This window comes from Malaclemys terrapin, chromosome 2 (assembly GCF_027887155.1).
Source record: "Malaclemys terrapin pileata isolate rMalTer1 chromosome 2, rMalTer1.hap1, whole genome shotgun sequence".
NCBI classification, from domain to species: Eukaryota; Metazoa; Chordata; order Testudines; family Emydidae; genus Malaclemys; species Malaclemys terrapin.
The window spans coordinates 211448042-211460966 of record NC_071506.1 but is presented as its reverse complement, the minus strand read 5'-3'; the positions used below and the strand labels follow the sequence as shown (position 1 = coordinate 211460966).

Below are 12925 nucleotides of genomic sequence, written 5' to 3'. Positions count from 1 at the left end.
TACTATCCTTCTGTATTGTTTGCAGCCAAAATAAAGCAGTGTTTAACAAAAACAGAAGAAAATGCCTATCAATAAATATGAAATTGATTAGTATATTTTAATCACATCGACTGAAAAGCAAAAAGCAAACAGCATTAATGCTGAAAAGTAAATTAAATTTTAAAAAGTACTTTAAATTCTAATAATTTCAGTTATTGTTAGGTAACAGAGAGATCAACATTTTTAACCTGACAGTGTCTCATGAATTTGCCTTGAATTTGCCAGATTAGGTCAGGTATCTTTATTTTTTTTAAGAAAACACCCACTTTCTTGTTTATAATGATACTTTCTTTCCTTTGTAAAGAGCTTTGAAATCTATGGATTTAAAGCTCTCTATAAGAAATGGTGTTCATTGAACTGGCATCACATGTAAATTGTGGTTGGCCACTGTATGGATGAATATTGTTATTGTAAGCACTCTTGGCATGGATTGTTTAAAATAATCATTTCAATATTTGTTTTGGGGGAAGGTTACCAAATAATTATATGAACATTATGTGGAAAAGATAAATTAGATTACATTTTATTACCACAGTCTTAGCATTATTATTTTTTTTATATAATTTACATTTCAATTGTAAGTAACATTTATCCCTTAGGAAAACAATTAGTTAGATTTTTGTACTGCAGAATCTATAGAGGCAAATGCATAGAAGGAGACAGTAGTGGAAACCAGAACTGAAAGTAACTAGTATGTGGTAATCTCAAGTGGTGGGAAGAGATCTCTCAGGTAGAACATGCCTGTATGGCTACCCTCTACAAAGAAAATAGATCATGAGGGAAAATCCATGACCTAGTAGAAAAAGGAATAGCTATGTGGGGGAGGAACTGGGTGGACCTCCATAGGTTCCGAAAAATATTTGACTTTGAAGATATTTGGATATAATGATCCAGTTACAGAAAGCAGACTTCCAGGGTAAAGATTAGCAAATAATGTAATTTTGTAATATTGGAAAGCTAAAATGCGAAGTATCTGCAGTAGCTGATTACAATAAGCATTATGCACATAGCTGTCTGTCTACACTGAATTAAATTAATGTTGCATGAAATCATTTATGAAAATAACCCTTTTTTATTTCTTTGCTTTATTTATGAACATGGGGATTTCCATCTTAACCTTAATAATTGCCAATATGTAAAAAAGTATTTCAGAGGCCAATTATCCATAAAAATAGGGATTTGGGACCACTGGGTTCTCAGCCACCAGAAAGTTGCATGTGAATTATGATGAATTTTAGGTTTTTCATGTGAGTATTTTAATTCTGGTGGTGGGCTTTCATCTGTTAGTTTTGGGCTCTTCTTATAGATCTTGGGTGAAATCATGGCCCATTAAAGTCAAATGAGAGTTTTACCATTGACTTACTGGGGCCAGGATTTCATTCCTCATCTTCTGTCAGACTAAGAGTAGGATTTAAAGCAAAACCAAGTGAGACAAACAAAAACCCCACTTAGCCCTGTGCTGTCTGTCCCATGTTTTGGACTGTGATTGTGCATGAATGTGATAACTTTTCACAGAAACAAGCACAAAACAAGCATAAACTTTGCAAAAATATACCCAAAACCAACGTTAGGAAACCCCCCAAAGTTTCAGAGTTGACGTCATATTCACACTCTCTCATCTTTCTTCCCTGATACTTCAAAGTCCTTAGATGGTATTTTATACAGTGGAAATGAACTGGGGTGTATTAGGGCAGCAGCATCAAATGTTCATATCAACACAAAATTAGCGTTCACATTGTCCCAATGGTCACTGCTGATTTTCAGAGGCAATATACTTAGAGTATACCAGTTATAGGTGAGTAATCGTCCGTACTCTGTGATCTTCAAGTGAAGTTGGAGAATACACTTTAACAAAAAAAAATCTTCTGTGGTATCTGGCAAAATGTTATATTCATTTCAGCCAAACTGACTCCTGAAATATTACATTGCCATCACTATTAAAAACACATGGTCTTATATGATGTGTGTCCCTATCCAGGTCAAGACAGTCTTCCACAATAAAACCATAAAAAATAAAATCCAAATTAAAATTGAATCTAAGACTCTACAATTTAGTTTTGTAGTTCTCTAATGGGTTCATTGTGAAGTTACCAGGAGTTGACAGTAGTCTTACATATCCTCTACTTAACATTTTAAAGAGCAGGACTGCTGCTCTATTTTAGTTGCTCCTTTTCTCTATTTTCATTTTGTAGACAGGCAAAACTAGTTCATCCACTGAAACCTTAAGCACAAGTGAATAAAACCACCTTTGATTAGAATATGCCAGTTGGAATCTACTGAGTGTGGTTAAATATGAATATATTTGTCAGCAGTTAAGACTTAAACTTCCACCCTCACATCTATGCATTAATTACCTTAATATGTGCCTGAGCCCCAAGTCTTCAGGGTTTGTTTTATTAATCATACTGAGAGATGGGAATTCTGCATTTCAGGGGAACTAAAGCCCTCCAGTTCTTTTCATTCTCCATCTTCTTACAGGATAGAGAAGTCCTTGCTAGTTTTAGGATACCTATAATTATATGCACAAATAACCACTATCACCTTTTCAGATTTTCCTTGACCGATTCCATGTTATGTCTTTCATAGTTTGAACATGTCATGTATTAAGTAGTGTACTGAAATGGAATGATCTCATGTGGAGACTTGCTTTTATTCTTTAATGTCACATTAAAACAGCTTTGGTTTTCTGGATGTCAGCTGGCAAAATATCTGCACTTCAAAATAATTCATTGACAACATGAAAAGATACTGAGGCATTTATTTTTAAAGCATATTTTCAAGTTCTTTCAGCTTCAAATAGTCAAGATAATCATAGATAAACCTTCTGGCAATAAACATCATCTTAGTAATTTAACTAATTTTAGTTTCAAAATTTGAAATTGATTTTTCTAAAAAACATTTTTTTTAAAAGCCAAAAAAAAAAACCCCCCAAGTTAGACTTATATGTCACATGGAAGCTTCCTCCTCCCCACTGCTGTGATAAGTGCATACCAAATCCCTCTTCTGACTACTGTCACAATTCCCTGTCCCCCGTTTATTTTAATGCATGAGAGATGCTAAAAGAGGGGTCGGTTTTTCCATGCTTGCAGAAGATCCTGATTGAGAATAGCTTTGGGACTTCTGTTCCCTTGAGACAGTAGATACCAGGTGTACATCACTCCGAAGTACCGGTATATCGCATGTTGTCTGGGTGTAGAGGAGGATTCCAGCTCTTCTCTGTTCAGACCCATCTGCTGGCTGATTACCTCTTCGACAATGATTTTGCACAATTAGTGTCCCATGTTCCTTCCTGAAAGTAGTATTCCAAAGCAGTGAGGAAGAGGGACTAGAGGTGGTGTGCTCTATTTTGTTATGTGGCCATAATCTCCACCTATTATCTTAAAAAAGGATAAAACTGCAAGAAAGTATGGCTTGGGGAAAAATCAGTAAAGACAGCTTCCTTGTTGAATTGTTTCTCCTTTTTAAGACTCCTCATTAGATAACAGGGAAAGACAGATAAGTGCCTTTAATAATAAATGTATTGAAAGGATAATAGAAACACTCCCGCCTCTATGACACTGGGACTAAACAAAATCATGAAATAGTCTGTGCTCTATTCCATTGAAATCAACAGAATATCAGAGTGTCAGGTATGTCCATTAGCATACGAGGTGTGTGTTTACTGGACATATGTATGTAACTGGCAGATTCAGCAACAATGCTACAGTTAACTATGCTGCCTGCCTATACGACGTACAGATAGTAAGTAGAGGGTTGTTGACGGTGGGAAGAACGTGAAGGACAGTGGAGAAAGGAGAGGGAGAGGGCAGAATTACTCATTGGTTTGTTTCTCTTTCATTTGTTTTGCTATGAAAACTGTTTGAGCACCTGATATTGGTATCTATTATATTTTCTTAACCTAGAAAACTGCCATGTTGTTTTGCAGCCAAATTATTTATAAATCTAACTATCACTCAAAACTGTCATTTGAGCTCAGTATATTACTGGTACCAACTCTCATGTTAGTTGATGTAGATAAAATTTGCATACATTCAAGTAAGGGTGGGGGGATGTTGCATCTCAGTGAGCATTTCCTTATGGTGAATTATTGTCTTAGATGCTGAAAAGATTCATGCTGATATTGGAGTACTCTGCCAAAAATCTAGTTTTCTGATACAGGCAAATGTTGATTATGTAATTAAAGCACAAACTCACACATGGTGAGTTCAAATAAAATGGTTATTAATTATTTTTGTCCGTCAGATTTTTTTAAAGAAAGAACTCAAACCTGTTTAAATTTAATTTGAAAAAGCAATTTCTCCCTAGTGAGTAATCTGTTGCTCCCGGACATCCTTTAATATAAGGTTTGTGTGTGTTTGTTAGCAGAAGGGATAGACTATTAATAAAATGTATAAGATTTTCATAACATAATTATCTTTTTATATATATTTTTAGTAAATGTTATCACTCATGGAAGTGAGAGATTTGTAACCAGTCATAGCGGAAACACGCAAACTTGCTCACATAGTTCTCCCAATATACTTTAATCCAAAGCATTCTTGATGCCCTAAAGATGGGCCCTTCTTGAGAGCATCCCTCTGAACCTGTCAATGTAAAAGCATTGGAGGAACCACCCTAAATATAGAACTGGTGGGAAGGGGGCAGGGTGAGAGCCCAAAATGAATTGTGGGGTTAACTTCATTAGCCTTTATAGCATTTTCTGTAATATCAATTTCATGATTCTCTATTTCTGATAACTGAAAAAGTGAGACGACACAGAATCTATGTGGTATGGAGGTAAATTTACATTTGTAATGAGGGAATGGTTGCATAAGCATAGAATTAGAAATATGTATGAATGTTATGTGATTGTGATTAATTACATGTTGTTAACTGGGATGGGGGGCAGACTTGCCGGAAAATTTAGTTTTATTTTTTAAACAACCCATTGGCTCTTTTTCTCATCATTGCCAAAGTTAAATTTGTTCCTAATGTCACATATTGACAGCGGCGAACCATTCTTGCAAAGAAACCTCAGTCTTACCTTTTTCAGCCTCTGACCTAGGAATGGAATTCAACAAAAGTCAAGCCTCTCTCCTCTGCATCCCCCCAACATCCCAGAGCATTGGTAATATATCTACAAGGAAATGTGGAGTAAAATGAGTAAGACTAGGTTAAAATTATGCTTAAACCTAAGCACTCTGCAGTTACAGCAGGCTTCATAGGTTCAGAATCCACAGGGATGCCCAATTACATTCTGACTGTCCTGAACACAGTGAGGACAAACTCATCCATTTCACATAAAAATGGGCATAAAGTGCACCAAGAGTTCTGATTTCAAGTGACTGTTGTCAGCCAACTATTAATAGGTATTTAATTTGAGTGAGTCTGGATTTTTATCAAAATTTCAGTATTGTCCTAACTTTTTCCAAAATGTCTTGTCTTCCCTGTTTTGTGTGCTGCTTCCCTGGCCTCCATTCTCCTGGCAGATCACTCTTCAGAAACTGCAGGAGGGTGAGCAGGAGGAAGCCTCGGGATTCCTGAAAAAAGAGACATGCTATAAAAAGGGGGATTAACATTAGCCCAGCGGAGTTCAAACTTCTCATCCTTCTATGTAAACTACCTCTGCTAATCCCTGGTGTCACTGCATTGTTTTCTGATCCTGTTACCATAGGAGAGCTGAAGTGGAGGGCCAGAAAGATCACTGTTACATTAGTGCTGACACTTGTATAATGACTGAGTCCATGCATGTGTTGAAGAAGCACTGCCCAACTATTGTGATGCCAAGAACTAGTATCTCAGACACCATAATTTTTACCATTTTAAAGGTAGAAACTGGTTCTGCCCGCTGACACTATCTGAATATGTATAATTTTTGTTGTATAAAAGGTAGCACTCTGAGATGTGTGCTTTCATTTCAGTGATGTTATACCTGCCAATACGACAAAAATGGGATATATTTCAGTTGGTGTCTTTCCTCTGAAATTATATGCAATTCCATTGCCAAGTAACACAAAAAATAAAAAGTGACAATGTATTGTGTGTATAACAGCATAACGTTTACTCTGTGTTCATGCATTGCTTTATGCACAGGACCTAGAGTTTGTGTAGCACGTTAGATTTGTTTTCAGTTGTCAGTAGAAGAAATATTAACAAATTGTTCATTGAGGATCACATTCCCTATGCAAATATTTCTCAAACTCTCATTGCGGATCAATTCTTAATGGTGGAATCCTCTTATGGACCATGTCTCTTCCAACTCTCCAATATCCAATTCCTTACCTTATGTGCAATATCTATAGAGTTTGGTTACTTGAAAACAGTAATGTTAGGACAACATTAAGAAAAGATAAAAATAAGCTCACTTTGGATATGGCTGGTTACGTTACTTCCATACTATATTCCCTATTTTTTTAATCTGTGCTGTTTATTTCTTCTCTCTCGGGGTAGGACTAGCCATTTATTAATACAAATTCTCCACTCTTTTCCTGCATCCTCACTGAAGGAACCTGTTCAGAGTCACTTGGCAGTTTAGTTCTGTCCCCTTGCTGTGTTTTTGCTATTCCTCTGAAGCTGGCATCAGTTGCAAATTTGATTGTTGTGGAATTTGCTCCAGAGAAAAACCTGCAAAGTGAACAGATGGACATGAAGTAGTATGATGCAGTGAAGGTGTTTTTGTCTGATTTTGTTTTTAAGTGTAGTGGCTTAAAAAACCTCTGGGAGTCCTAAGAGCCTTTATCTGTGTTACAGCTAGCAGGAATCATCACTGACATGCATCTCCATTGTGACAGAAACAGCACCGTAGACCCCCACTTGTCCATAGATCAGTTAACAAACCACTGTCCTTTGTGAACAGAGACTTTAAAGATGTTTTGTCCCTGACCAAAAGTCCTTTACTAGATCTTCTTAAATAAATCTTAAAAAAGAATGTACCAATGGCTGAATTGATATCTATACTAAGTTTGGGTGTGACTTTCAAGAGTTTTAGGGCAGCACGGCTGCAGCGTGCTCTGGGGGGCCGGGCGGCGCGGCCACAGGCTGCTCTGGGGGGCGGGGCCTAGCAGCACGGCTGCATCCTGCCAGCCCTGGAGCTGCAGCTGCTTCGGAGGCTGGGGGGAGAGCAGCATGGCCAGAAGTGGAGAGACTCTGGCCCCGCCTCTTCCCTTCTGGCTCTGCTGGCTGTGCTGCCTCTCCTGGCTCCCCCTATTGGGGGGAGGGGCTGTGTCCCACCTCTCCCTCTCTATACCTGTAAGCTGACCCCCTTCTCTGGTGCTTCCCTTTTTTACTAAAAAAATTCAGCTTATGAACAAGTATATACGGTATTTGTTTCCTTGCAGAAACCTTGTGACTTCAATCCCTTATAAAGCATTGCAAGTTTAAGATTATAATATAAATACAAAGCGGTTAAATCCTTGCTTGAAGTAGAAAACTTTACCTATGGAGTTGTGACCAGCACCTCCATGATGTATAGTACTGTGGCCAGATCTCTGCAGTTCACACTGTCTGAATAATAGACACAATTCTATGCTATATATTTGATGTGTAACTACTATTTGTGTTTATTTTCATAAAGGTATCTTTTTACTCACAGCAGGCAGTTTTTTAAAGGCTCAACTGATTATTAGCAGCTACTTTTCCCTGGGATAGGTATATTTAAAAGTGTATCTATCTACTGGTATATTGTGTGTTTAATGTTTTTCAGCAAACATTTATCATACTGGATAGTTTTGAGGGCAAAACTGTTACACTAAGATACAAATTTCGGAGACTCTGGTTTAAAACTCAAAGGTTCTTAGCTTTTTAGGTCAAATTATCTCATATCCTCTGACCATGTTTGCATGCATGTTAGAACTAAAATGCCACTTTTTTTTTTTTTAATTCAGATGCTGTGTTGCTTTTCTGTTGCCACGGTTAAAGAGAAAATACCTAGTAGTTAAAGCCCAAGTTTCAGACATAATCATAAGATACTTAGAATCTTATACTGAAATTCCTGCAGATTTTACTTTTCTTATACTTGATCACTGACATCTTAAAACAATACTGCTTTTGTTAGACTCATAACAACAGTGCAATTTATGCTCTTTTTACTGTATTGACATCAATGTAATGATGCTGGTGCAAAAATGAAAAATGCTTTGGCACAATAAAGTAAGATAGACATGCAAGTTTTTGTTAAATAAAAAAATATTTCAGTTTCCATAGACATGACATGTGTAAGAAATCAGTTTCCTGAAAAGGTATTTTTTATGAATGAATAGGGAAATAAAAGCTATTTTTAAGATTTAAGGGAATGATTATAATGGGGAAATGGTTTTAAAAATAAGCATTATATACTATACAATTACTTTACAGTCACTCTTTAAAAGCAAATAATAATTTTTTATTTTTTTTCTAAAAGTAATGAACCTGGCTGATATCCATGCAGAACGCGAAAAGCACTAACTGAACTAAAAAGATATATTTCCTTAAAGATATTTTCAAAATCTGTTCCTTAATTGTTGAAAATAGTAGTTACAAACAAAGGATTTCCCCCCACACTCCTAGCACATATTTATCATCCACCCAGCTAACTATTGCATTGTTAATAAATAAGGGGAAGAAACTTTTGTGAAAAACAGGGATTTCTCTTAACTCTAGCAAATGGCTGTGCTATGATAAGAGCTCCTGCACACACAGCCAGCAACCTGATATGTTTTCACCTGGTTAGTCTGTCATCAGAATCGTCTCTGATTCCAGGCTGATGAGAGGTTGAATTTGTAAACCTAGGTGTACTTACAGATGTTTTTTACATCTCATATCCCTGAGTTAAAGTGGAGGCTGGGGAAAGGGAGGTGCATTCTGATGGTCAAAAATCCTGGAGATCATTTGGCTGTCACAATATGTGAAAGTTATGTAACATGTATAAGTATATTATATAAGTGTTCTCCAGTGCTACAATCCATTAGCTGTTATTTTAAAACGAATTACAGCTAGAGTATTAAAGAATATTAGAAAAATGTACTGAAAAAATATGATCCTAAATGATGTCTACAGTAGTAGTAGCAGTAGGGTGACCAGACAGCAAATGTGAAAAATCGGGACGGGGGTAGGGGGTAATAGGAGCCTATATAAGAAAAAGACCCAAAAATCGGGACTGTCCCTATAAAATCGGGACATCTGGTCACTCTAAGTAGCAGCAGCAGTTTTGAATGAGTGATCATTCTTATGAATATATTAAAAGTAATAGGATGGTTTGTAATAAAGAACAAAGTTGAATGCACATCAATAATTTAAAAAGTTAATTTAGACAAAGTGAATTTGAGTTAAAAAAGAGCTTATCAGAGACTAAAGCTCACAGTACAGCACAATATTTTTATTTCACTGCGCTGTTTCAAATGGTGTTATGTTGGAGTCACTGGAAGAAGGAAGTCAAGTATCAGAGGGGTAGCCGTGTTAGTCTGAATCTGTAAAAAGCAACAGAGGGTCCTGTGGCACCTTTGAGACTAACAGAAGTACTGGGAGCATAAGCTTTCGTGGGTCAGAACCTCACTTCTTCAGATGCAAGTGACTTGCATCTGAAGAAATGAGGTTCTGACCCACGAAAGCTTATGCTCCCAGTACTTCTGTTAGTCTCAAAGGTGCCACAGGACCCTCTGTTGCTTTTTGGAAGAAGGAAGTCATTCTTTATTTACAATCTGATTCAGTATCCCTTTCCCCTTAATTTGGAATCGGGAGAGCTGCAGTTGAGTTTATATAGCCTTGTCTGCCATCACTATTAAAGTCCTCCAAAGATCTGGCCAAAGTTCTCCAATGACATCAGTAACAGCTCCCTCCCGTACCCTTATAGAAAGGATCCAAGAGCTCCCTAGCACATCAAAAATAATAGACCCGCTAATGGAGGAGACATACTCTTTTTCATTTTTCCATCTTTATGTAACAGGGAATCATCTCTTGCTAACCTCCTTCATAGGTATCACATTGGGCATTAGGGAGGGACTCAAGAGATTGTTCTGTAAGCAGAAAAATGCATGAGTGTCGCAATGAACAAGCCCCCTTCGTATCCTCCTCCAGGGTCCATCAGTCCAGTATTCATATGGTCATTAATCATGGCCCTACTGGGAACCCTAGGGTATGCTACCCTTTCCGCACAAGCCAGCATTCACTGTCGCCTCCTTATAGGATTAGATCTTCTTGTTAAGTGGTAGTATAGACCTTCCCAATCAGGTCAGTTGGTGCAGTCACAGATCCTAGAGAAACAGGAGGAGGAGAGTGATGATGATCAGCATGCCAACACAGAGGAACTATTGATCCCAGCTATAATTTCATCCTTCTTCCCTGGTGAGGCAGGATGATGAGAGGTTGCCTTGTCTCATGGACAACTTTAAGGCATTCCAAGATTTGATGAAACACATGGCTGAAACCAGTGGAGGTAGTTTGCAAGGGAAACAGAACAAGCTGCTACACTTTCTGCATCCTTTCATGCCTGGTAGGATTGCCATGCCTAATAATGAGGGATTGTTGGACCGTGCAAAGGAATTGTGACAAATTCCAGCATCAGTGTCTACTACATTCAAAAGAAGGTGCATGTACCTGGTGCCAGGATTACTTACTGTAGATCCTGCTCGAGGGCATCGGATTTCCTGAACTTCTCTGCAGACTGCTTTGGATGTGTCTAAGACCACTGCCTGCACTATGGCCACATCTGGGGCAATGTGAAGATCCTTCTGGCTCCAGTCATCAGGGATACCCAGGGAAGTTCAAACAATTATAGAGGATCTGCCTTTTGAGGGCTGTGACCTCTTCAATTCCAAGATTGACAAGGATCTCCATTTATTAAGATTCTAGGGCTAACTTGCACTCTCTGGGCTTGTGCACCCCAGTCCCAAGGAGAAACCAAACCAGATCTCAAAGCTCTTTCAGGCAGTGTCCCTCTGCCCTATGCTACATTCCAACACTTCCCCCTCCCCACCCCCCGACCCGTGCTGGACATAGATGCTGGTAGATGTCCTAAGGTAGTGAGCCTTGCATCTGTTCCTCTTTGGGTTGGGCACTGGACCCCTTTGCTTAAATGGGTCCAGAAGCCCCTGTCACCAAAACCCAATCACACCCACATGAGTCCCTGAAACCATTTTTATGAAAGAATATTAGGCAAGGGAATGGGTGTACAATAGGCTGTAATAGGGAAGGGAAATTTAAGGGAATTCAGCATCAGTGAAACAATAGCACAGTTCCTTCCCCTACCTGAAGAGGTGCCAAAAATAACTGTTTTTCTTCCTTTCACTGAGGCCCCCCCTCCCACATGCTACAGTCAAGATGTCAACCCCTGCTCTCCAACTCTTCCCAACTGTCACAGAATCCTCCAGCTTCTAGCTTGCCCCTGTAGGCCATTGATCCTCCAGGACTTGGCTGCTCACATTTAGGTGCCGTCAGCTATCTTATTACAGTATTATAATCCACACAGGGCACCAGAACCACCAAGGAAGAAGTGGTTCCACTACTGATGACCCTCTGGTACTTCCTTAGCTACTGTGCACTCCATATCTGTTCCTTGGCAACAGGTTTGATGCTGTAGTCAAGAACCTGGCAGAACCTACAGAGGATCTCTACCCATTTCCCCCCTCTTTTTTGACAACTGTTTTGCCTTTTTTTCAGGAGGCCTCAGCTGGCATCATCAAGGACCAGTGGGCTTTAGAGTTCATCAGCAAATGATATTGCATACAGTTCCATGCTCTCCACCTTCGTTCCCCATTTCTCCCCATAGGAGATGGACTTTCTTGTACAACTTGGAACAGTGGAGAAAGTGACCTTTGGGTTCAGAGGCAAGGGATTCTATTCCCATTATTTTCTTAATCCCAAAGAAGAAAGGGGGTTGGTGCCCTATCCTGGACCTTTGACATTTCAACAAGTTTGTCCATCGTTTCACGTTCAGGATGGTGACTGTGGCCTCCATAGTCTCCTTATTAGAGCATCAAGATTGGTTTGTGACTCTTAATTTACAGGATACTTATGTCCACCTGCCCATACACTCAGGACATTGGAAAATACCTCAGATACCTGGTAGGGAATGCTCACTAACAATAGAGGGTCCTGCCCTTTGGTCTTTCCACAGCACTGAGGCTGTCATGGGGGCTTACTTGAGATGGCAAGGTATCCAGGTCTATCTGTATCTTGACAGTTGGCTCGTCTGAGGGAAATCACCCCAGCAGGTGACCAGCTTGATCTATGTAATCCAAAGGTTCTTTGCTACTCTAGGCCTCAAAATAGAGAAAAATTCACCTTTGATGTAACTCAAAGTCTAGAGTTCATAGGAGTCATGTTAGAAACAAGGTCAGTGAGGGCTTATCACCAGTAAGAAAAATTCCAAACTATATTGGATCTTATCAGTCACCACCAGGCTGGTCCAAAGATGTTAATGAGATTGTGCCTCACACTTCTAAGTCATATGGCTTCCTGCACCTACATGACTCAATTTGTCCAACTTAACCTAAAAATCACATGGACATATAGGTGACAGTCCCACAAGAATAATTCTTCTTGTTAAAATCGTGACAAGACCCATGTTAAGTTTGCAAAGAAGTAATCGACAAATGCAGTCTTGGCTTGCCCATATCCATTTAGGCAAAGATCATTTTCCTATCCTGTCCCTTTGACCGTGTCACCCCTATCTTTGTATCTCTGACACTGGATCCTCTGGATCCTTGTTTCCTACTGCATCAAACATACGCTGCTTGTTTTCACTTTCAAAGCTCTTCACAGTCAATCCCCACCCTACCTATCATCTCTTTCACTATTGAGTTGTCAATGCTTGCCTCCAATTGGCTTATAAGAATGGCCAAACTGGGTCAGACCAAAGATCTATCTAGCCCAGTATCCTGTCTTCCAACAGTGGCCAATGTCAGATGCCCCAGAGGGAATGAACAGAACAGGT

General features: G+C 39.0%; 1 protein-coding gene across 2 annotated transcripts in view; it reads left to right on the top strand.

Annotated features, from left to right (window-relative positions):
• ANO10 (anoctamin 10) overlaps positions 1 to 12925 on the top strand; it is a 233759-nt gene that overhangs the window by 172616 nt on the left and 48218 nt on the right. The window lies entirely within an intron of this gene.